The sequence below is a fragment of the Procambarus clarkii genome, chromosome 51 (assembly GCF_040958095.1).
Source record: "Procambarus clarkii isolate CNS0578487 chromosome 51, FALCON_Pclarkii_2.0, whole genome shotgun sequence".
Classification (NCBI taxonomy): domain Eukaryota; kingdom Metazoa; phylum Arthropoda; class Malacostraca; order Decapoda; family Cambaridae; genus Procambarus; species Procambarus clarkii.
In genome coordinates this window covers 8,316,406-8,336,549 of record NC_091200.1, presented here as the reverse complement: position 1 = coordinate 8,336,549, position 20,144 = coordinate 8,316,406, and the positions used below count along the sequence as shown (strand labels likewise).

Here is a 20,144-nt window from a genome sequence, read left to right as displayed (position 1 = left end):
TACAAGCCCCACAAGGCTTCACCAACGAGCCAGTATGGATAATGCAGGGAGAATGAAAAGAACCCTTGCAGGTCTTAAAGGCCACTTAACAAGACAGATCAAGAAATGTGAAGATTTGTCACAACAATCAACAGTTGATTATGCTGACCTGGAAAGCTATTATCAAGCAGCTGCAGGTAAATTTGAGCAAATCAAATGTCAAATAGCAACATATGTGGCTGAACTTGCCAACACTAATTTATCAGAAACAGAAATAGACGACATTATGGTTGATCTTGCGAATTATGAAGATCACACTCAGGCCACGTTACAGCCTTATGTCAAATTAATTGCCCAGAACAAGGCAACAGCAACAACAACAACAGTTGCATCTAATACGAGTCAAGCAGAAGCTCGACTCCCTCCAATTAATTTACCCACTTTCTCAGGAAAAGATGAGGAAGATTGGGACGAATTTTGGAACAAATTCGTTGACCTTGTAGACTCAAAACAATCTTTACCAAAGAGTAGTAAATTCTCTTATTTACAAGGCCAATTATCAGGTGAGGCTAAAACAGTAGTATCCCATCTGAGATTAACTAATGACGGCTATGATCTGGCAGTAAAACTCCTCAAGGATAATTATGCTGATCCAGAAGTAAGAACATCACATTTAGTTCATGAGCTGTTGCATTTACCCCCACCGGAGGCTTCAGCTGATTCACTCCAAGTCTTCAAGCTGGAGGTAGAATCATTGATCAATGCCCTCAGCCTGACAGCAGATACAAACGGGGCTGAGTGGGTCTTGAAAATAATTGTCCAGGAGAAAATACCTAGGGACATATTGAGACAAATGAGTGCTCATTACAATAAAAGTATCTTATCCATGAATGAAATATCTGAAGGTTTAAAGTCAGTAGTTCATCAATTACGAACACATGACAAATTAAAACCACCAAGTAAACCCTCAGAAACCAATAATAGTAAACCACAGAGTACCAAAGGTACTCCAAATCAATCTAGACAATATAATTCAACACCAAAGTGGAACAGTGGCAGTGTGGGCGTATATGCAGTTGGACCCTCCAAGCCTATAGTTACTGTGTCACCCAAGAACGTGACACCAAAGGGTACTGGAAGCTATGGAACATGTTTGTTCTGCAATGAGAAACATTCAATGTACCACTGCTCTAATTTTCCTGATAGTGGCGCCCGTGTTGAGCGACTCAAAGATTTGCAACATTGCACGAGGTGCCTCAGGAAACATAACATCAAGGATTGTGATACCCAATTACACCCTTGTAATAGGTGTAACAAAGGTCAGCACCATGCAGCATTGTGCAGAGACACCAAAACAACGTCTCCAAACCCCAAGGTGGAAGATAGCATTCCCACCACAGTACAGTACTGCAAGGTGCAACAAACAAAGAGTGTCCAATCAGCAAAGTCTAAAGGTAATACGACTTTGCCTACTGCCCAAATTACCATCCTGAATAAGAGGGCCAAGGTCCATACCCGTGGGTTGTTTGACCAAGGATCCCAGAGAACATATATTACTAAAAAGCTGGCAGATGAATTACAATTAAGGCCTGTAGCCCAGATGTCATTCAACATCTCAGGGTTTGTAACAGATGCAGGACCTCAAGTCTACCAGGTGGTACAACCATCAGTACGCTTAGGCAGGTACGTCTGTCGAGTACAAGCCATTGTGGTGGACAAAATACCAGTAGACCTACAAGTTCAAGGTCTGAGAGCAACAGCCAAATTCCTGAGAAATAGAGGAATAAAATTGGCAGATAATATTAAGTCTGATCACCTCACCGACTTCGGTCTCCTTGTAGGGACAGACTACTACCATCAATTCATTGGTAGCCCTACTAAATATCAGGGCATAACCATGTTAAACTCTGCAGGAGGTAAATTACTCTCAGGCCCAGTATCAAGCCTGAGGAGACCTATGCCTGCAGATAAACAATACCAGTAGAAACCTAAATTTGTCAGCTGATTATATTTCTCCAGTAGCATTATACTAAGGAGATTACAGCTGACTATACCAACAGAGGTTGATGTTAGTATCATCATTTGAAGCTGAAGATGAGTTCATGAGGCCTCAGTGGCAAATCAGTGAACAGTAGCCTAAAACAGCTACAAGTCACTGCGACCAATGTCACTGAACCCACTGCAGTCTCAGAACCATACTTTACTTTAATGATGAGCTATTCAATCCTCTGAATCAATTAATTAAATAAAACCCCAATAAATCTGATGACTGATTTGATACATTTATTATTTAATCAAGATGTATTCCATGGGCCTCAGTGTTTATATATCAGTGACCAGTTACCTGAACAAACTTCAAGTTATATCTATGTCACTGATCTCACTGCAGTCCCTGAATCATACTTGACTGTAGTACTTGATCACATTCAGTCTTCTGGGTTAAATAATATGTAATAAGGCTTGAATATTAGCCTTTCAAGAGTTGACAGGGAAATGAAATCGCATTAGACTTCTAACCCCTGCAACTCTAGTACGGGACATCCGTCCTGTACGAACAGACACACAAATGTGTGATTACTAACTACTAACATCAAATTAATGTAATAATTCGATGGAGGAGTATCGGTGTTCGTCTGTTCTAATTAGGACTTCGACCCGTGAGCAGCCCCTGGGGAATTATGTCGGAAAATCCGACACCATTTAATAATCATACAGATAATAGCTGTGTTGTATAAACAAGTTACCCATAGAAAACGTAACTTGTAGTGGAATTACCGTCTAAAGAAAACGGGATATCATCACCACATACTATTATAATTCACCAGCTATTCTGCTGGGAATTATTCTTAAATACATAAGTCTTTGGACTTTACCATCATAAAAACATCTTATATAAATTAACTTAATTATCAATATTAAAGTAGAGTAAATGTGACCCTTCTATCACGTTCTGAAATCTGGACAATGTAAGCCAGGCGTCAGAGTGGGGGAAGGAGGGCAGCCATTGTTTATATAGAGACCAGAGGCTCACACGGGAGCAAATTCGGCTCCTGTTAATTTTACTTGGACGTAGTGTTATGGATACCAAAGGTGTACCATCTGTCAACACGCTGTCAACAAATCAAGTTAAGTGTTCTTTCCGAAACCCATTATCTATCATTAGTGGCCATTAATGTCATTATATAGGGTGACCCGGTTAGAACGCGAAATCGCCTCATACTAAAGGTAATTAAGCCAGGTCTTCATGTTCCATGTACTGTTTTCTCTGATATACTTGTCATATATAGGTATCTGGCTTCACAGCTAGCGCACTTTTGACAGGTCAAGACGAGGATGCAAGATTTGTGCACCAGTTACTGGGTGATATGGAAGCTACCTCAAAGAGGATAATTTGGTGTCTACACCCTAGTTATACCTGGTGGACTAACCTGCTGTACTATAAGATAAGGAACCTCTTCAATGTATGTAGTTACTGTAGTTTGATTGGCTGCATACATATAAATATAAACCCCCCTAATGTGTAGAGGATCGATTTGTGAGATTAAGAGATTATTGCAGAAATACAGTCCACTTATCATTATACAAATTGCTATCGAAGTATATAAATTAACGTAAATATAAATTCATATAAATTAAATAAATATAAATCTCACAGGTCGGTTCCCACATGTACGAAAGATTAAGAAAATTCGTGTTAGAATTATTAGCAGTCTTTCTTGTAAAAATAAGTTGTTAAATATGACCGAAAAGGTAAGATTAATAATTCTATCGAAGATTAAATCTTCGATAGATACAGCGATAGCAGGCAGCTCGACATCTGCGAGGCACTACACATCAAAAAGTCATCACCAGCAATCAACAGCCAATTAATGCACAACTATATTCTACCCACTTCAAGACTCCGAACCAATATAGAAGCATCAAGAGGAAGTATGGGCCAATAGGCCGTCTACAGTTACTTCCATTCTTATGCTCTCATATCCAATTAATACCCATAGTTTCGTGTTCTGTCTTGTGTTTGTCACAAGTTTGTTCACCTCATCCAAAACTGTTGCACCATATCACCTCACCCAAATGCGATTATAAGTGTGACGGATTAGCGTGTTTACAGGTTACAGTTGTATTAATTGGATATGAGAGCATAAGAATGGAAGTAACTGCAGGAGGGCCTATTGGCCCATAGTTCCTCTTGATGTTTCTATATTAATTCGGAGTCTTGAAGTGGGTAGAATATAGTTGTGCATTAATTGGCTGTTGATTGCTGGAGATGACTTTTTGATGTGTAGTGCCTCGCAGATGTCGAGCTGCCTGCTATCGCTGTATCGAAGATTTCTGTGTTGTTGGTTAAGATTTCTCTGGTGATGATCTGGCTGTGAGAGGAGATTATATGTTATGGAGCCCTGTTGTTTATGCATTGTTAATCGCCTGGAAAGAGACATTGTTGTCTTGCCTATATACTGAGTTCTTTGGGGCTTACAGTCCCCAAGTGGGCATTTGAAGGCATAGAGGACGTTGGTTTCCTTCAAGGCATTCTGCTTTGTGTCTGGAGAGTTTTTCATGAGTAGGATGGCCGTTTTTTTTGTTTTATAGTAAATCGTCAATTGTATTTTCTGATTTTTGCCTGTAGGGATAACGTTCCTATCAACAATATCAAGGTACCATCTGGGAGGTGAAATCCTGCAAGTGTCAAATAGTGAGAAAGATCTGGGGGTTGACATCACACCGAACCTGTCCCAGAGGCCCACATCAAAAGGATATCATCAGTGGCATATGCTAGACTGGCCAACATAAGAACTGCCTTTAGAAACTTGTGTAAGGAAACGTTCAGGACCCTGTATACCACTTATGTCAAACCAATCATGGAATATGCAGCTTGTTACGACCCTGGGTTCCTCAGTGGAAACCAGAGGTCAAAACTGAGCTAATAAACTGCCTTTTAGTAGTGGAAGCGCATCACGAGATGCAGTTGTTTGTATCTTCCCTGCCAGACGTAAGACTATTCTTGTTTCTCAAAGAGCATTTAAAGACTGAGCTTGGGGTTGATTATTAAATAATAAAAGAGGCACTAACTATGTTTACTAATACTTTCTAATCATTTGTAAAGTAAACCTGAGTAAACTTAGGATAGGAATGCTGTACGATTAGTTGAGTAGTCTGCTGGCAGCGGGTGAACTGGGGAAGAAGACTGGAGACGGTTGCTCTTCTCTGCTGGCTGGCTGTGGTAAAAGGATCCTCCTCTCCCTCCTCTCGTTTCTTTATTTCTGTGGGCTGATACCCAGCTAAGTATACTGTGTAACGTTCTCATTGTCTGGCATAGGCGTGTTCTAATGTGTACAGTATTATACTTTGTATGAATTAGGTGTTCCTAGTGTTTGTATTACTAGTTATTCTAAAAGGGGTCCCAGTGGAACCACGTGGTCTCCCTACCCTAAGCTGACTCAAGCCTCTAGCTCTTCACTAGTAGTACTTTACCCTAGCTTGTTCTGAGTGTAAACCTTGTATCCTGCTTAAGTGGACCAAGGCTTTTAACGTAAGATAGTGTGGTAAAGTAATTATTATTATTGTTATTGGTGTGAATGTATATGGGGGGTTCTTAAGGGGTTAATAAATAAGTAAGTTAGTAAAGGAGTATCCATTTTTCCTGTGTAGGAGATCCATGATCAACCTCTAGGCTGACTATTGCTGTAATAAGCCACTACAAGTTTATTTCTATATATTTCTATATAGTGGGGGCCGGGCCTTGAGATCTCCCATATTTAATAACCCTTAATGCTAACTACTGCCCCTACTTCCATTTAATATTAGATTCCCCATAGGAGCACCACCCATTTTATAACACAGCTCCAGCCTGGAGTCCATACCTAGTTAAACACAAGGCAAAGTTAGAGAAGATTCAGCGGTATGCCACCAGGCTCGTCCCGGAACTGAGAGGATTGAGCTACGAGGAAAGGCTAAAGGAGCTGAACCTCACATCCCTGGAAAACAGAAGAGTAAGGGGAGACATGATAACCACCTACAAAATTCTCAGAGGAATTGACAGGGTGGACAAAGACAAACTCTCAGCACGGGTGGGACACGAACAAGGGGACACAGGTGGAAACTTAGTACCCAGATGAGCCACAGAGACGTTAGAAAGATTTTTTTCAGTGTCAGTAGTTAATAAATGGAATGCACTAGGCAGTGATGTGGTGGAGGCTGACTCCATACACAGTTTCAAATGCAGATATGATAGAGCCCAGTAGCCTCAGGAATCTGTACACCAGTTGATTGACAGTTGAGAGGCGGGACCAAAGAGACAAAGCTCAACCCCCGCAAGCACAAATAAGTGAGTACAATTAGGAGAGTACTCGGCGTAGGGACACGCACCGTGAGCGTGGTGAGGGGGGGGGGGGGTTCCCCCCCCCCGCCGAGCCCCATGAAAAGCATCTAGACGCCCTCTAGAGGTCATCAAGTACATCTTGAAGACGTGTAGTATACGTCCTAGAGTCGTCTTGAAGTCGCCATGACGTCGACGAGAAGTCATCATTCTGGCAACAAGAAGACATGTTGGAGTCGACGTGAAGTGGTATACTCTCCAAAATAAGATATTATGTTCCTACCTCTGCTCTCCTCTCACTATATTATGCACTAATCTATCCCTATCTTAATTATGGTATCTGTGCATGGGGGTCTACCACTGCAAACCACCTCAAGCCCATCATCACCCAGCAAAAATCTGCTATCAGAATAATAACAAACTCTGCTTTCAGACAACACTCAGCTCCCTTGTTTAAATCACTTAACTTGCTAAATATTAACTCCCTCCACACATTCTCTTGTGTCAACTACATTTACAAAACCCTGTTCTTAAATGCAAACCATGCTCTGAAACTCTCCCTGGACAGATGTAATAGGACCCATTATCACCACACCAGAAATAAATATCCCTTTGATATCCCCAGGGTCAAACTTAATCTGTGTAAACACTATGCAAATTAAGGGACCTAGTCTATGAAACTCACTCCCTAGTGAATTGAAAAGCTGTCAAAATTTTGCGTCATTTAAAAACAAAACCAAAAAGTACCTAATTTCATCTTTGTAGTTTACTACACTGAGCTTTAAATTTGCTCTGTATCTAGTGTTACCCAATCTCCCAATCTTTATGTACTTAATCCAAACACCTTTATCATTGTGTTCATTGGTGTCTTCTTTTATGTGCTAGCCATATGCTGTATTGTGCCTACTAATTTTTGTTAAACTACCATTCAAGCTGTCATTGCACTCAATCTGAGCTACCTATGTGCTTTAATATACCTACAATTTTTCTCTCATCTTTTATTTTTTTTCTTGCTATGTAACTGTTATCATTTTTATAAATTTTGCAAGTATTTACCTTCTTAAAATTTTCTTAGATTAAGGACCTGCCCGAAACGCTGCGCGTACTAGTGGTTTTACAAGAATGTAATTACTATGCTATGTATCCTCACACTCCCAAAGTACCTTCTTGTATATATATAAATAAAAGTCGACTTGACAACGGGAGCGGGGAGAGGGCTCGGCTGGGTGGGGCCCCCCGTTGAGCCCCGTTATAAGGAAAACGGCACCCCAAGGATGAAAGGGGAAACTGAAGAATACACTATTCAAATTCAAATTTAAAATTCAAATTCAAATGTTTATTCCGGTAAAGTATATACATACAAGGGGTGATACAAATATTGCTGAATTTATAGATAGAGCTAGTACATATAATGCCTAAAGCCACTATTTCGCAAAGCGTTTCGGGCAGGAAAAACACTAAAGACTAAAACTTAATAATAATAATAATAATAATAATAATAATTTTTATTTAGGTAAGGTACATACATAAAGAGATTTTACAAAGGTTGTTGGCTTTATAGATAGAGCTAGTACATACAATGCCTAAAGCCACTATTACGCAAAGCGTTTCGGGCAGGAAAAACATTAATGACTAAAGCTTAAAACTAATGGGTAAAAAGAAAAGATGTGATGAGTACATATAAAAAATATAGGTAAAAGAGGGGGGAACATTTTTGAAAAAGCAGCACAAATACAATTACAAATTATTACAGAAAATTACATTCAAACAGCGATGATTTGAAAAACAAAAAACATACATGGGTTGACAACAGAGGGGTAAGGTGGGTTACATGGAATTTATTAGGTATAGCTTCGTTTTTAACTTAAACTGGTTGAGAGAGGTACAGTCTTGAACATGGTTGGGAAGGTCATTCCACATTCTGGGCCCCTTGATTTGTAGAGCATTTCTGGTTTGATTAAGTCGTACTCTAGGAATATCAAAACTGTATTTATTTCTGGTGTGGTGCTCATGGGTTCTGTTACAACCTTCTATGAAGCTTTTGAGATCAGGATTGGCATTATAGTTTAGCGTTTTATATATGTATAATACACATGAGAGAATGTGCAGTGACTTAATGTCTAACATATTCAGAGATTTGAGTAGGGGTACCGAGTGATGTCTGGGGCCAGAATTGGATATTGTCCTAATAGCAGCTTTGTGTTGAGTAATTAGAGGACGTAAGTGATTTTGGGTAGTAGAGCCCCAAGCACAAATACCATAGTTGAGATATGGATAGATAAGGGAGTAATAGAGAGTCACCAGGGCAGGGCGTGGTACATAATATCTGATCTTAGAAAGAATGCCCACAGTTTTTGAAACTTTTTTTGATATGTTTAGAATGTGTCCCTGGAAATTCAGCTTGTGGTCAATGAGAATGCCAAGGAATTTGCCATCTAATTTGTTACAAATTTGGGTATTGTTTATTTTGAGATTTATTTGATTAGAGGATTTATTGCCAAACAGAATATAGAAAGTTTTGTCAATGTTAAGGGTGAGTTTGTTGGCAGTTAGCCACAGATGGACTTTATTTAGCTCAGTATTTACTGTGGCATTTAGAGCAAGGGGATCAGCACTGGAGTAAATGAAGGTTGTGTCATCAGCAAATAGAATTGGTTTGAGGTGTTGGGAGGCATTTGGAAGGTCATTAATGTAGATGAGAAAGAGGAGAGGGCCAAGTATGCTGCCCTGGGGAACACCAATGTTGATGGGTAGTGTGGGAGAAATTGTATTATTCACAGAAACACATTGGAGCCTGTCAGTAAGGTAGGATTTGAGGTATTGTAGGGAGTGTCCTCTGACACCATAATGATGTAATTTAAGAAGAAGGTTTTGGTGGTTGACAGTATCGAAAGCTTTACGCAGGTCCACAAATAACCCAACAGGGAACTTATTTTGATCAAGAGCTGTATGAATCGAGTTAAGCATACTAATAAGTGCATCGTTAGTGCTTTTTTTGGGCCTGAAGCCATATTGGCAAGGGCTAAGTATATTGAGTTTGGCTAGATATGAGTAAAGCTGCTTATAGATTAGTTTTTCAAAATTTTTTGACAAGTTTGGCAGGATTGATATAGGTCTGTAGTTGTTAACATCTGTGAGATCACCACATTTGTGGACAGGCGTTACTCTCGCTTTTTTTAGAATATCTGGAAAGGTTTGGAATTCAAGTGACTTGTTGAAGAGCAAAGCAATAGCAGGGGCTAAAGATCTGGAGGCTTTTTTGTAGATTAAAGTTGGTATCTCCTCAAGGGCACCAGACTTGGTTTTAAGGGAAAGGATTATCTCATTGACGTCAGTGGAATTAATAGGCTTTAGGTACAGAGACTGTGGATAGTTACCTGTAAGATAGTCTTTAATGTCAGTACTGGAAGATGGAATATCATTAGCAAGGGATGAACCAATGGAAGAGAAGAACCTATTGAACTCAATAGCAGAATCAGAGGCTGAAAGCTGACCATCGTTATTAGACAGGAGAGTCGGTTTGTTATTTTTAGACTTCTTTGATCCCAATATTTGTGAAATTGTTCTCCAAGTTTGTTTAATGTTGCTCTTTATTTGGGTAAATTTATCTTCGTAGTATTTAGTTTTGGCTCGTCTAATTATCTTAGATAGCAATAATGAGTAATTCTTTGAGAATTCTTTGGAGACAATTCCTAACCTATACTTCTTCTCAAGGTCATGTTTTTTATTAATAGATTTAAGTATTCCTTTTGTAAGCCAGGGATTGTTAAGCCTTTTGGTTGTGACTTGTTTTGTAAGCATAGGACAGTGGGTATTATAAAGGCTAAGAGTTTTTTGAAGAAAAGATTGAACTGCAAGGTTGATGTCCTCTATGTTACCTAACACGGACTCCCAGTTGACATTATCAGTAGCAGTTATAAAATTGTCTATAGCAGTTTCATTGTTTAGTCTAAAACGTATCTCTCTTGACTCAAGAGGTGGTTTGCTAATGTTAGTTAAGAGAAATGTGGGGTAATGGTCTGTAGTGCTATCGGTGATGATACCTGAAGTAAGCGGAGAGGTTATGTTTGTCCAGATGTGATCTAGAGTCGTGGCAGTGCTATCAGTGATTCTAGTAGGTCTAGTGATTAAGGGTATGAGGAAGCAGGAATTCATACAGTTGAGGAAGCTAACAGCAGTAGGGTGTTCTGGCTCGCAGAGGTCAATATTAAAGTCCCCTGCAATAATTAGGTGGTTTTTGTTCAGTCTGTTATCAAGTAGGTCCTAGATTCAGCTAGCTCTGTGTATTTCTTCGTAAGTGGGTTTGCTACGAAGGTTCCTAAGTGCGCCCTAAGAAGATGCTTAGGTGCGATTCAATAAGGTATACTTAGGAAGAAAATTGTTGGTTCACCTGCGTGCCGATAGAGGTCACTACTGTGTTTCGTTTGGCCAATCAGAGAGCAGCAACATTCTTCATATTGAAGATTTAGCGCTGGCTTATCGGAGCTCTACTGCCTCCTATTTACGTCGAATTTTCTTATAAAATTAGTATATTTCGAAGTAAAACAATGTTTTTACAACTTCTACAGCCAGCACCGACATTGTAGTAAACAAATATGTTACATTTGTTGTTTACCTACGTAATTCTAAGAGATACTGTGTAGCTGTCCTTGTTGCTTGGAAGATGCGCTGACAATTATTGTATATATTTACTGAATTTACCCAAGGGCTACTAACTATCTAGTGACCTCGAAGAGGACAGAAAGCCGGCGGCTTGTTAAAGGGCCCGCCAATTGTCTTAATGATATTTTTTAGCTGGAATTTGGCATTTACGGCTTCAGCGGGTAGGCGGTTCCATGGGTTTATAGCCCTCTTGGTGGAAAAAAAACATGTTTTCAGTCCTACTTGAGAGAACATACTCTCCAACACTATATCTGTGATTGTCCTGTTATCAGTGACTTCATACCAAATGGTATGAGGTATTTTGAGCTCTGTAATTACTTCATACACTCAGGAATATTGGAAGATATTCTTGTGCTGCACCCAGATTTTGCCAGTGGAGGCTAATAGATCAGCATTAAGTATTTTGTTCTCTCCTAATTCCATGTATGACTGGCCATCCTGTGAGGTGAGGATGTTGGGTGAGCTTGTAGCTGGTTTTTGATCTACACTGTGTGGTCCTTTATACAGAATAGGGAAGCAGCACATTGCTGTGTATACCTAAACATGTTTAAAAATACATTGTTTGAGAGGAGTTTTGTAGAAACTGGTAAGAGTAATTATAATATAATGTTTCCATGATTCAGTGCTTACCTCTTGTGAAAATTGCTTAGAGTTGTTTAGTCAGAGTTGATTTGTTTTTTGTATTGAGGCTGGTATTTTCTAAATTGATTCCATGTACAGTATGTCTAACCATCCTGTGAGATGGGAGTATTAGATAAACTTATAGCTAGTTTTTTATCTACACTGTGTAATATTCCATATAGAATAGGGTAGCAGCACATTGCTGTGTATACCTAATCTTCTTAATAAAAAAAATCAGTAATAAAGATTTTAAATTATAGTTTGTATTATTACAAATACAGTACTGTATTATCCTTATTAAATCATGTTGACCATGGATCATTAAGATCTCATGTTGATATGTAATACAAGTCATATTCTTTTGAACTGCTAATCCATGCTAATCATTCATTAAATTGTGCATTATGTCTTAATTTTTCACTTCCTTGGATATACTGTACAGTACAAAAAGATAGGATAAAAATAAACCAGTAATATTTCTTTCATTATATTTTTCATTTAAATAACTGCATCAATATTTTTACAGCTGACAGGATTTGTTTTCCCATACAGGTGCATTATTTGTTAACAAAAATTTGGTTTATTGTTACACACAATGGTGCTACATAGCCTTCCCAGCTTGGTGCCTTCTTTTAATACTTACTGATTAAAAAATAAATAATAAATACATTTTATTCAGGAAAAGTACATACAGTTGATTTACAAACATAATGTTGGATTTATAGGCAGAGCTAGTACATACAATACCTAAAGCCACTAATACTCATAGCATTTCGGGCAAGGTGTGGGGGAAAAAAACACAGACTAAAACTTAATAGCAATCGAGATTAGGTATAAATTGTGTTGAAAGAAGGAATAAAAAATACAAAAAGGGGGTTAACATAGCATAAATCAGCAATTGCACATGTTGGTGAACAGCGTTGTTTAAAAAATAGCAAGACATGGGTTGACATTTAGGAGGTAAGTTAGGTTACATGGAGTTAATTAGGCAGTACTTGGTTTAACTCTTAAACTGGTTGAGAGAGTACAGCCTTTGACATGATTCGGGAGGTCATTCCACATTCTGGGTCCCTTGATTTGTAGAGCACTTCTAGTTTGGTTACACACAGCCAAATTGAGTAACAGGAAGAGGTCTTGGACACAAATTTGTTCCATGCTAAATGTAGAGGAATCAGTTGAGTATTCCTCAAATAAAATAAGTTGCCTCAGCTTATAAGGTAAATAAAATAAGCATTTCTCAAATAAGTAGCTGCCTCACCTCACTGCCTTACTGCTACATAGCCTTCCCGGCATGGTGCCTTCTTTTGATAATTACTTGTTCCACACCCAAATTGTATAACAGGAAGAGGTCTTGGACCCCTACTTCCCTCTCTCTTTTTTAGTAGTCTATATAGTCATAATTATAGCTTTAAGTATTCAATGAATAAAGTTTGTGACATTTTTACCCTTTTCCTTACCTAACATCATTTGTGCAGCATATTTTTATTTTATGTCTCACCCAGATTTAATTTCAAAATAAAACCAAACTAAATAAATTAGAAATGGGTATGTATAGCTAAGGTACACCCTTACTACTAGGTGAACAGGGGCATTTGGTGATAGTAAATGATCCCATCAGGCAGGGCTCATCACCTTCTCTCATATTTCATGTTCACCAGTGTTTATTTACTTAATAACTACTGGTATAATATCTTGCTATTATAAAACTAATTCTACTATCATCAAACACATATTTACTTCAAGTTTCAAGCAGAGAATGCATATATAACTAACATGAAGGACTCCTCTCCACTAGATTCACCAGCTATAATATTTTGGTCATGTTCCAATATCATAAATCGATCCCAGTGTTATGTAGTAGAGAAAAAATGACTTATATCCAGTTTACGTAAAGCTATGAGTGGTCGAAACCACACTTAAATCCCGGAATGAATTTACGAAGATTTTTCCACTTAGGGTAGTTAATTGAATACGGACGTAGCCGCCACGAAGGCGCTAAGACGGAAAACGCTCTTAGCTAAGAGGAAAAACCTTCGTAAGTACCTTCCTGAATCCGGCCCAAGGTCACTAGATAGCCATGGAGGATACACAAGTTTGGTGGAGAGAACAAAAAATCAGTAGAGACTGACAAGATGAATGTATAAAAAAATTTGACAAATGATAATTGTAAAGTAAAATAATCTTAAAGATAAAAAATTTTATTAAGTTTAGTTTTAACTTATAATTAGTATGAATTTAATTAAAAGAACAAAAATGAGATCAATAATTGATTTCAATAAATGATATAGATCAATACAAATAAATTTAAAATATAAATGGTATAGGGTAAGATTAGATTTAAGAATAAAATTTTACAATGAAACTGAGGTAGATGCTTGCATAAGTGCATGGAGACTTGATGGACTACTAATTAATTACTTGATTAATACTAATTAAGATTAAAGTATAAAATGTGTTGAGTCAATATAAAAATAAAAAAGGGGGAACATGGCAGAAAAACAGCAAAAAATACAATTTGGTCGACAAACAGCATTGTTTAAAAATAACAAGACATGGGTTGACATTATAGGGGTAATGTAGGTTATAGGAGGGTAGGGTAGGAGTTAATTAGGTAGTGCTTAGTTTTTATCTTAAACTGGTTGAGAGAGGTACAGTCTTTAACATGATTGGGAAGGTCATTCCACATTCTGGGTCCCTTGATTTTTAGAGCATTTCTAGTTTGATTAAGTCGTACTCTTCGAATATCAAAAAAGTATTTGTTTCTGGTGTGGTGCTCATGGGTTCTGTTACAACCTTCAATCTGCTACCAGAAATTTTAGCCAAATATCCCCAGTTTGCTAACTGTAGGTAGTAACTAAGAGTGATTGTAACCTATCCACCGCTGCCTACTGGATGGGGGGCGGTGTGCAGGACAAACATATCAATTGTGACATTAGTTCTCCACATATGTCAGTTGCTTAATTTAGAAACTGTACTTGTGGTCGATCTCGAACCCATTTTTGATGTGACGACTTATACTGAATGTAGTAAAAGTGTTATTATATTATTGTACCCGGATGGATGCTCGCTTGACTGTTTCGTTTGGATGCTCGCTTGACTGTTTTGTTGTCAGATCAGCTGTGTCGTGTCTGTGTACAGGTTAGTTTATGTTAACTCCTAGTTTAATTTCTATTTGTTCTAGCGTTATTGTTATGATCCCAGGTAGCCGAAAAACGAGTCTCCCCTTTGAGAATTATTCTATCAAGCCTGACCTGACTATAAGGTCTAGGAAATATGGAGGTGAAGACACCGATGTAAAATAGCTGGTTGGATTTGATGAACAACTTGAGATTATGGGCAGTGAATAAGAAAATAGATAAATGACTGGTTAGGAGATGTGGACAATTTGCTGGAGGCGTGAGGCTTGCTTCTGGAGGGCTTTGACCTCACTTGAGAACCAAACATCGCAGGGGGAAGCTGTGCTCCGTTTGAGCTCCCGTCAGAAAGGAACCCCCAGTGATATATCTCCAAGAGAAGAGAAGTGTGCAGACGTGCCAGCTGTTGAATCGAGCTGGATCGAGTTGTGGTCTCAAGTCCTGGACAGCGAGGAGAGTATTAAGCCGCCCAGAGACATTTTCGTGGGCTGTGGGAGCGCCCTGATCAGACGCCATCAGAGGGAGAGCGCCCTCGACTAGGCAGTCTGTGGTAAGCATGCATGATTTAAGCCAGTTCATAGTGATTGCTTGTAGTTGGTCGTGTGCCCAGCGACAGTAGCAATGTTTATTGATAACTTAGACATGTTTTGATAAGACAGAAAGCCTAAAATAAGAGTGTGGAGAGGGAGGAACACGGAGTGACGTCCGTCTCCTCTGAGCGCAGGCAGGTGACTGACTGGCGGCGGAGGACCCTCCCAGAGTTGAGGAGCCGCCTGCTGGGCAAGGAGGAGCATGGACCAGCCCAACGGGCGAGTCCATTCTCACTGCATGTAGAGAGTAGACAGATGTTGGATGCAAACACATTGTGTAGATTATTTCGTCTATGTGTTTATAAAGAAACATTTTTATTGGAGTGTCAAGGGGTTGCAGGTTTGTCTTTGGGGAAGAAGTTGCTGAGAACTTCGAAGCCAGCACAGAGGGAGTAGTTGATGAGACTCCAAGGTAGTGCAGGAGAGGACCTCGAGCTGTGAGGAGAAGCAGTGAAGCAGTGACGAGGAGTGTCACGTGCTTCTGTAGTGGTGGTGAAGCACCATTGTTGTTCGAGGAAACTTCATGGTGTAGCAGCCAGGAGGGCTGTGGAGGACCCTAGTAGAAGTAGTGAAGCACCATAGTTGTTCAAGGAAACTTCATGGTAGCAGCCTGAAGGAGCTGCAAAGGATCCTGGTAGTTAAACCTGGAAGAACCTGAAGAGATCAGGGTAGTGAACTTCCAGATGTGGAAGGGAAGTTCTAAATGATTACTTGTAGGGAGGCGATAGTGTTTGTCATTAGCGTGCAAGACGCAGTGAGAGGTGAGTAATTGTTTGCCACTTTTGTCCCAAGGAGTGTTTATACTGAAGTATAGAGTTACGGTCGTAGGCTGGATTACCTATAGATGTATGTGTTCGAGGACTGATAGGGTGATCGATTGATCATTGTTATATATCAAGAAACATTTATACTGATATATATATATGTTATTGCACTCATACCCTGATTTTCCTTGTACATGTTTATAGATATATATATTCTCTTGCTGATAGTGCATATATATTCTCTTGCTGATAGTGCAACATTGTATTATAGGACTTGACCTACTTGAGGAGGTTGGTAATATTAGGTGGGGAATCAGGAGATAGGATACCACTTGATAAGCTGATGATAGAGTTCTGATGGTGTTGGAGTGCAACCTGACCGAAATAGTATAGAGTGTAGGATTCATTATTATTATATGTGTATATGTATTGTGTATGTGCTCTGTCCAGTAAATGTATTCAAATTTGCTGGTGTTTGACCTTGTCCTAGTGAGGCTTCCCAGGAAATAGTAAAGAAGGAGAGAGAGAGAGAACCAAGAACCACCGCTGTGGACAGGGTAGGACGGAAAACTAGTAAGTTAAAGGGGATTGAGGAGATCATATCACATAAGGAGAGAGTGGGGAGTCACAGCGGCTCGAGTGGGTGTGTGCACATGACAACGAGGCTAAGTGTTGGAGCCGCATCCCCTAAACGTGTGACGTTGAGCCCCTCTCCAAGAGCCAGAAGTGCCTAGTGTGATCTCCTGGTAAAGTATAAACACTCTACCGAGTTGTGAGTTGGGTTATCCGTAAAGAAGGATCAACGACAGCACCACCAACCCACACACTACAATATTATTAATGTGCAGTTTGCTTATTATTATATATATCTTAAGCACTGTTAGTCTTTATATGTATTGTATATTATATGGCTTGTGTTATTGCAGGATGTAACTGTACTGTAATTATTTGTTCAATAAAGCCACATGTCTGGCAATGCTTCTCCTTTACCTCAATTTATTGAACAAATAATTCAGCCAGTGAACATGGAGCGGTTACTACGGCCCGAACGGTTTGCAACTGAACCAAACGCCACCAACGCCGCTCAGGAATGGCGTCACTGGCTTAAGACGTTCCAAAACTTCACTCTAGCAGTAGAAGAAAATACTCTCACCGTGGACAAACTGCGTCTCTTAATAAGCTCCACATGTGTTCGACTACATAGCTGACTGCACTACGTATGGTGCTGCTGAAAAATCCCTAACAGAACTGTTTGTGAAGCCCAAGAATGAAGTATTCGCAAGGCATGTGCTTGCAACACGACGCCAAGAACCCAGTGAGTCGCTTGATCAGTTTCTTCAGGCTTTAAAGTTGTTAGCTAAAGATTGCCAGTTCAAAGCAGTGACTGCTGTAGAACCCAGTGATAACTATGTGAGATGCTTTCATTAATGGGCTAGGTTCTGCCACAATAAGGCAGCGCTTACTTGAAAATAAAACTTTAGACTTACAGTCAGCCTTTGACCAGGCTCACACTCTAGAAACGGCACAGAAACTTTCTGCCTCTTATGCTCAGCCAGGGGCTACAAACGCTGCCATGGCACTCTCATTAGACCTGGAGGACTTGGGAGGACAAGAAAGTGTAGAAGAAAAAGATAGGTTAGGTTAGGTAGGGTTGGTTAGGTTCGGTCATATATCTACGTTAATTTTAACTCCAATAAAAAACAATTGACCTCATACATAATGAAATGGGTAGCTTTATCATTTCATAAGAAAAGAATTAGAGAAAATATATTAATTCAGGAAAACGTGGCTTATTAGGCAAGTCGGGCCTTGCATAGCAGGCCGAGTACGACGTTCTGGCTACTAGGTACAACATATATATATATATATATATATATATATATATATATATATATATATATATATATATATACATATATATATATATATATATATATATATGCGAACAAGCCTGAATGGTCCCCAGGACAATTCATACCATTGTACATACCAGTTGCGTTGCTCCTGGGAGTATGGGTTCGAGTCACTTCTGGGGTGTGAGTTTTCAGTTATATATATATATATATATATATATATATATATATATATATATATATATATATATATATATATATATATATATATATATTAGTATATTTTGGTAGCAGTCTTTCCTGTAGACATATATTATTAAATATGACCGAAAAAGTAAGATTAATAATTCTAACACGAATTTTCTCAATCTTTCGTACATTACGCTTCACTGTTGGAGGTAAATAAAAAATCAATTCTCCAAAATTCATTTTTATTTCTAGTCTGACGCGACACGGGCGCGTTTCGTAAAACTTATTACATTTTCAAAGACTTTAGTTCACAAATACACAACTGAATAGAACTTACGTATCTCCGATTTTATATCTACATTTGAGTGAGGTGGAATGGGTAATGTGGCATTAACACAAGACAGAACAAAATGTGGTATTAATAGGGTATTAATTTCATCAACACAAGACAGAACAAGGGTATTAATAGGGTATTAATTTCATCAACACAAGACAGAACACGAAACAATGGATATTGAATAGAAGTGTTTGTAGAAAGCCTATTGGTCCATATTTCTTGATGCTTCTATATTGGAGCGGAGTCTTGAGGTGGGTAGAATATAGTTGTGCAATAATTGGCTGTTGATTGCTGGTGTTGACTTCTTGATGTGTAGTGCCTCGCAAACGTCAAGCCGCCTGCTATCGCTGTATCTATCGATGATTTCTGTGTTGTTTACTAGGATTTCTCTGGCGATGGTTTGGTTGTGGGAAGAGATTATATGTTCCTTAATGGAGCCCTGTTGCTTATGCATCGTTTAACGCCTAGAAAGAGATGTTGTTGTCTTGCCTATATACTGGGTTTTTTGGAGCTTACAGTCCCCAAGTGGGCATTTGAAGGCATAGACGACGTTAGTCTCTTTTAAAGCGTTCTGTTTTGTGTCTGGAGAGTTTCTCATGAGTAGGCTGGCCGTTTTTCTGGTTTTATAGTAAATCGTCAGTTGTATCCTCTGATTTTTGTCTGTAGGGATAACGTTTCTATTAACAATATCTTTCAGGACCCTTTCCTCCGTTTTATGAGCTGTGGAAAAGAAGTTCCTGTAAAATAGTCTAATAGGGGGTATAGGTGTTGTGTTAGTTGTCTCTTCAGAGGTTGCATGGCTTTTCACTTTCCTTCGAAGGAAAGTGAAAAGCCATGCAACCTCTGAAGAGACAACTAACACAACACCTATACCCCCTATTAGACTATTTTACAGGAACTTCTTTTCCACAGCTCATAAAACGGAGGAAAGGGTCCTGAAAGATATTGTTAATAGAAACGTTATCCCTACAGACAAAAATCAGAGGATACAACTGACGATTTACTATAAAACCAGAAAAACGGCCAGCCTACTCATGAGAAACTCTCCAGACACAAAACAGAACGCTTTAAAAGAGACTAACGTCGTCTATGCCTTCAAATGCCCACTTGGGGACTGTAAGCTCCAAAAAACCCAGTATATAGGCAAGACAACAACATCTCTTTCTAGGCGTTTAACGATGCATAAGCAACAGGGCTCCATTAAGGAACATATAATCTCTTCCCACAACCAAACCATCGCCAGAGAAATCCTAGTAAACAACACAGAAATCATCGATAGATACAGCGATAGCAGGCGGCTTGACGTTTGCGAGGCACTACACATCAAGAAGTCAACACCAGCAATCAACAGCCAATTATTGCACAACTATATTCTACCCACCTCAAGACTCCGCTCCAATATAGAAGCATCAAGAAATATGGACCAATAGGCTTTCTACAAACACTTCTATTCAATATCCATTGTTTCGTGTTCTGTCTTGTGTTGATGAAATTAATACCCTATTAATACCCTTGTTCTGTCTTGTGTTGATGAAATTAATACCCTATTAATACCACATTTTGTTCTGTCTTGTGTTAATGCTACATCACCCCTTCCACCTCACTCAAATGTAGATATAAAATCGGAGATACGTAAGTTCTATTCAGTTGTGTATTTGTGAACTAAAGTCTTTGAAAATGTAATAAGTTTTACGAAACG

At 39.0% G+C, this 20,144-nt stretch overlaps 1 protein-coding gene across 2 annotated transcripts in view; it reads right to left on the bottom strand.

Moving 5' to 3' along the window:
• LOC123774611 (eukaryotic translation initiation factor 4E transporter) overlaps nt 1-20,144 on the bottom strand; it is a 177,153-nt gene that overhangs the window by 137,656 nt on the left and 19,353 nt on the right. The gene's annotated exons all lie outside the window — the stretch shown is intronic.